A 6,775-nucleotide genomic window follows, 5' to 3' on the forward strand; every position below is an offset into this window, starting at 1 on the left:
CCCATCCGCGCCTCCGGCCCCGCCTCCGCCGCCTAAGGAGCCGGATCCGGCGAGGAACGCCCGGATCCGACCGCCCCGCCCCGCCGGCGTCCTCCTCCGGCATCCTCCTCTCCATCTCCGGTCTCCTCCACGACCTGCAGCTCCGACAACGCCTCGGCGTCCGTGCGACCGGATCCGGATCAGATCCGATCTGACCTCTGGTTGACTTCTCCCCCGAAAATCCCCCAAGTCCATATCTGTCATTAATTTTGTAGCATGTTCATTGCACCACAACTTTGCACACGTGGCTCCGTTTTGGGCGTGTAGCATAACGAATTGTTCACCTCGACGAGTACATCATTTCATCTCATTGCATCATTTTCATTTGAGCTCATCTTGATGGCCGAAATGCTGTTGGAAGAGTGCTTCATAATGTTGGTTTCAGATTCTTATCAGAACATGCACTTTTGTCATTTTTGCCATGATTGATGTGTGCATCCTATGTACTTGATCCCTACATGTGTTTTTAACTATGCCATGTCTTCTTTAAATAGGTACTTACCATGTATTTTTGTGATCAATGTGGTGACTAGCACAAGCATGCAAACTAGGCTTCGTGATATTGCTGATTTTAGTCCCTGTTCTGCTGTTATTTTCATGCCATGTAAGCATGATGCTATAGAGAGATCCATGCATATTTTGAGATACTTCAGTAAGGATGTTTTGAACATATGGTTATGCTCTATCCATCCATGGCCCTGATTGGAATTATGGATTAGTCTAGCATGTCATTTTCGTGCTCTACTTTTTCTTCAAAATGTTTCCTGGCACATTGTTTACATGTTATTTAATTTTGCCAAGGTTGTTGTAGTTGATCCGTGTATGCTATGATGTTGCTCTTGCCATGTATAGCTTCTATGCCATGTCTTCTTGATGGATGTATGCTTAGTTTATCATGAAATGCTCTGTAGTGAGTGCATCGAGCTCACGAAGGTGCCTTCGTAATACTGTCAATGCCATGCTTTATTTGCTGAATCTGTTAACGAAACTTGCTATGTTTACATGGGTGCCATCATATTTTCTGATCCTTTCTGGCTTATGGTCAGTAAGGGACTTTTGATCTATGCTTTGACTAGATTCATGCATGTCTTGTTTTGCTATTGTAAGTTCCTGTAGCTTGTTGATAACTTACTCTGAACATTGCTTCGTGATGCTGTTTATGCCATGTCCAACCTGATATTTATTGCACTTTCACCATGCTTGTTTGAACCTGTTATGATGTGATTTAGCCGTAGCTCAGTGTTCCTCTTTTGTTAAGCATCTCCTGTAGATCACTGCCATATGCTTTGTTTGTATGTTGGGGTGCTGTAGCATAGTTTATTGTGGCATGCTAAGTAGCATCGTGCTGTTAATTGCAGCTTTGCGCCATTCTTGTTTTGCTTGCCATTTGCAAACCGTGCATCCGTTTCCGGTGATCTTCATATCGATTTCAATCGAAATCATCTCATCTTTCCAGCGGCATACTTGGTTTGCCAAGTTGATGCCTTGTTCATACTTTTTCCTCCCGAAGCACGCATATGCATTGCATATCACATCTCGCATATCATGACATGTATTGCATCATGTTGCTTGTGCATTGCACCGTGATTTATTGTGGTTCCTTTGCCTTGGGTAGAGCCGGGAGACGAGTACATGCACGAGGAACCTGTTGAGTACGCTAACAAGGATCAAGCCTTCGACAACTCTGAGAACCTTGCAGGCAAGATGACCATACCTTTGATATCACTTCTATCTTTGCTTGCTAGTACTCACTCTATCGCTATGTTAGCTCTAACTGACACTGTTTATCATGCCTCCCTATTGCCATGTCAAACCTCTAACCATCCTGTCCTAGCAAATCGTTGTTTGGCTATGTCACCGCTTTTGCTCAGCCCCTCTTATAGCGTTGCTAGTTGCAGGTGAAGATGAAGTTTGTTCCTGGTCGGAACATGGATTTTGGGATATCACAATATCTCCTATTTAATTAATGCACCTTATATACTTGGTAAAGGGTGGAAGGCTCGGCCTTATGCCTGGTGACTTGTTCCACTCTTGCCGCCCTAGTTTCCGTCATACCGGTGCTATGTTCCTTGATTTTGCGTTCCTTACACGGTTGGGTGATTTATGGGACCCCCTTGACAGTTCGCTTTGAATAAAACTCCTCCAGCAAGGCCCAACCTTGGTTTTACCATTTGCCACCTAAGCCTTTTTCCCTTGGGTTTTCGCGAGCCCAAGGGTCATCTTTATTTACTCCCCCCCTGGACCAGTGCTCCTTCGAGTGTTGGCCCGAACTGAGCTGCCTGCGGGGCCACTTCGGGGAAACTCGAAGTCTGGTTTTACTCGTAGCTAGGCTCATCCGGTGTTTCCCTGAGAACGAGATATGTGCAGCTCCTATCGGGATTTGTCGGCGCATCGGGCGGCTTTGCTGGTCTTGTTTTACCATTGTCGAAATGTCTTGCGAACCGGGATTTCGAGACTGATCGGGTCTTCCCGGGAGAAGGTATATCCTTCGTTGACCGTGAGAGCTTGTGATGGGCTAAGTTGGGACACCGCGGGGTGTATTATCTTTCGAAAGCCGTGCCCGCGGTTATGAGGCAGATGGGAATTTGTTAATGTCCGGTTGTAGATAACTTGACACTTGACTTCATTAAAATGTATCAACCGTGTGTGTAGCCGTGATGGTCTCTTCTCGGCGGAGTCCGGGAAGTGAACACGGTTTGTGTTATTCTTGACGTAAGTAGTTTCAGGATCACTTCTTGATCGCTTCTAGCTTCTCGACTGATGCGTTGCTTCTCTTCTCGCTCTCACTTGCGTATGCTAGCCACCATATATGCTTAGTGCTTGCTGCAGCTCCACCATATTACCCCTTTTCCTACCTATGAGCTTAAATAGTCTTGATCTTGCGGGTGTGAGATTGCTGAGTCCTCGTGACTCACAGATTCTACCAAAACAGATGCAGGTGCCGAGGATACCGGCGCAGATGGTGCAACCGAGCTGAAGTGGGAGTTTGATGAGGCCCTTGGTCGTTACTATGTATCGTTTCCAGATGATCAGTAGAGGTGCCTAGTCGGGACGATCGGGGATCTAGCATTTGGGGTTGTCTTCTTTTCATTTGAATTTGACCGTAGCCGGTCTATGAGTGTATTTGAATGATGTATGATCTTATTTATGTATTGTGTGAAGTGGCGATTGTAAGCCAACTCTCTTTATCCCATTCTTGTTCATTACATGGGATTGTGTGAAGATGACCCTTCTTGCGACAAAACCACCATGCGGTTATGCCTCTAAGTCGTGCTTCGACACGTGGGAGATATAGCCGCATCGTGGGTGTTATACATTTCTACCACTAGATAAAGGAATTTTATCACTAGAAGCTTCCCCCTTATCAGAGTTAGCATCCACCACCTTGTTAGTGGGAGCGGCCACCTCCAAAGGTGCGGTGGATAATTTAAGACCATCAAGAAACTCTTTGAACATGCCTTCGACCTTGGTCGTCATGGAGGTTTTCAATGTGTCCAAAGCCACATTGAATCCCTCACGTGAGACCGGGGATCCCCCATCGGCTGTAGACGAAGAAGGATTCACACCGGGGTGCTCCTCCTCACCGTGTATGGTGTCAACCATACTCTTAGGATGGTAAAGCCCTTAATTAAGAGACGAGGCTCTGATACCAATTGAAAGGATCGATATAGTTGACTAGAGGGGGGTGAATAGGCAACTAACAATTTTTAGCTTTTCTTTATCAAATTAAACTAAGCATCAAAGTAGGTTGTCTAGATATGCAACTAGGTGAGCAACCTATATGATGCAACAACAATAAGCACACAAGCAAGCAAAGGATATAACACAATATAGCTTGCACAAGTAAAGGTGAGAGATAACCAAAAGTGGAACCGATGGAGACGAGGATGTGTTACCGAAGTTCCTTCCCTTTGAGAGGAAGTACATCTCCGTTGGAGCGGTGTGGAGGCACAATACTCCCCAAGAAGCCACTAGGGCCACTGTATTCTCCTCACGCCCTCACAAAATGCAAGATGCCATGATTCCAGTATTGGTGCCCTTGGAGGCGGCGACCGAACCTTTACAAACAAGGTTGGGGAAATCTCCACAACTTAATTGGAGGCTCCCAACGACACCATGAAGCTTCACCACAATGGACTATGGCTCCGCGGTGACCTCAACCGTCTAGGGTGCTCAAACACCCAAGAGTAACAAGATATGCAAGGGATTAGTGGGGGGAATCAAATTTCTCTTGATGTAAGTGTAGATCGAGGCCTTCTCAACCAATCCCTAGAGAATCAACATGTTTGATTGGCTAGGGAGAGAGATCGGGCGAAAATGGAGCTTAGAGCGTCAATGGAGCTTGGGGAGGAAGAGGTGAGTCAACTTGGAGAAGAAGACCTCCTTTTATAGGGGGAAAGAATCCACCCGTTACCCCCCAATCAGCCCTGCAAAGAGCGGTACTACCGCTGGGTGCAGCGGTACTACCACTTGGACCAGCGGTATACCGCTTGGACCAGCGGTACTACCGCTCCTCCTAGCGGTACTGCCGTACAGACAGCGAAGGCCAGAGGTGAAGAAGGATTGTGGACCCAGGGCGGTACTAGCAACGGTGGTAGGGGTGGTACTACCGCTCGCGAGTGGTACTACCGCCTCTACTGCCGATGCCAGTGTCGTAGAACCCGACACGAGAGGCGACACCCTCGAGTCGAGGCGATAGGAGCTCAGAACAGCAGCGGTACTACGGCTGAGTGCCCGGTACTGCCGCCTGTGGCTCTTGAGCGGTACTACCGCTGCGGTTCGCGGTACTACTTCTGGGACCAGATTCTCAGGAAGCAGGAGGGATTCTCCATCGAAGCGGGAAGGCTCTGTGGGTGCAAAGGGGATGTGTACGTGATGATTCCACCCTAGCCTTACCAATGCAGACCCCCTCTTGATAGTACGATGACTCCTATGAAACAAGTCCACCAAAACTAAAACGAAAGAGCTACACCATCTTCGCTTAAAACTCTGAGGGGAAGGAATCATCTCGTGCCAAAGGATGAATCTCTGAAATACTCAAACCACACGATTAGTGCGCAAACGCGTTGTCATTAATCACCAAAACTACATAGAGAGAGAGACATGCCTTAACACCTAGCCTGGACACCGTAAGTCGTCATGATAAGAGGCCCTAGCCTAGACACCACCAGGCGCCCGCCAGCCTTTCCCTCTTGGCATTCAGTTTACGGGATTTCTGACAAGTGGACGCATTCACGGAGTGATGGGATGCCGCATTGGATGGTTTGTGGCACTTAAACTACTATGTGCGCATATTTACGGGCTTTTTGGGAACCCACATTGAAGATATCTTTATGTCAAACCGGTTTTGACAAATGAAAGAATGTATACACATCAGCTTTGTCAGAATGAACCGATCAACAAAAAAGGCTCAAATCATGCATGCCAGAATTTTTTGGCCAAACTTATTATCTCCATGCATTGACCTATATTCTGTCACACTCGGTCACACTCTCAGAGCAAGTATAATATGATAGCGTATGCGGATTACAAGGGATGTCACATCCGATTTTTGCTTAGTTGAAGGAGAGAGAAGAAAAGTAGGTTGTATATTTATAGTCGGTTGTAGCACGGCTCCAACATTCTCTGTGAAAGAAAATATGAGTCGTATATTAATGACATAACATTTAAGTATGACTAACTATTATATGAGTGAGATGTTACGTTGGTTGTAGGTGGTTTTACATTGTCGGTTGTTGGTTATACTATTAACCATGCTATCACTCGACCGGATAGAGACAATTTATATGCATTGGATTAAACTCTAATTACCGAAAAAGGGTTTCCCCCCACTTTGTATACAAAGCAACCAATCGAAACATCCAACGATAGGTGTTGGGGCGGAAGCAGCACAGTCACGCCTAAAAGAAAAGAAAGAGAAAATACAAGAAAAACAAACGCCGACAAGGCGGATCGACAAAGAAACGAAGAAGCCTCGTGAACGATGCACCCACCAGAGATCGCCCACCAAGCTCCGAGCCTCCGAAGCACCGGTACCAATCAACACCTCCAAGAAGGGACGCGACGAAGACGACGCTGCTGCCAAGGGTTTCCCCCGGTACACGGTGAGGAGAGAGGAAGGGTAGCCCCGACGCCCTCCAGGAAGGTCTGGCGGCACCCACAAGTGCCACCGCATCGTTGTCAAGCCAACAGAGATTTCTCCCGATACCAACCTCCAACTCAGACACTCCAAAGCTCGCCACCAAACGGACCCTCGCCCTGCGCCAACCCGGACACGAAGCTTCCAACGCGGTCTCACCACGGCACCATGAAGCAAGGTCTGCACAATGAAGAAGAGGAGTCGGGACAGGGCAGCAGCACCGTCGGCACGCGGGATGGCCCCATCTCCACCGCCGGAGACGGTAGCTGACCAGACGCAATGGCAGGAACACACCAGGCCCGTGGCCGCACAGGCCTGACCGGGATCTCCGAGGCCCGTAAAGTTCCCGCCTTCGCGCTGCAGCCGGCACGCCGTCGGCTCCGCCGCCCCTGTCCAAGCCGCTCCCCTTCCTCCCCGCACCGAAAGCTGCCAAGTGGAGGCACCACCACCACGCGCACCGCCGGCCACCACCACCAGGTCGCCAGACCGCCACCGGCCGAGCCGCACCACCGTCGCATGCCCACGACGGAGAGGAACCATCGCAGCCGCCAGCAGCCCGAAGCCGGACCCCAGCCGACGCCCACGCCGCCCGCGGCC

Source organism: Triticum aestivum, chromosome 2B (assembly GCF_018294505.1).
Source record: "Triticum aestivum cultivar Chinese Spring chromosome 2B, IWGSC CS RefSeq v2.1, whole genome shotgun sequence".
NCBI classification, from domain to species: domain Eukaryota; kingdom Viridiplantae; phylum Streptophyta; class Magnoliopsida; order Poales; family Poaceae; genus Triticum; species Triticum aestivum.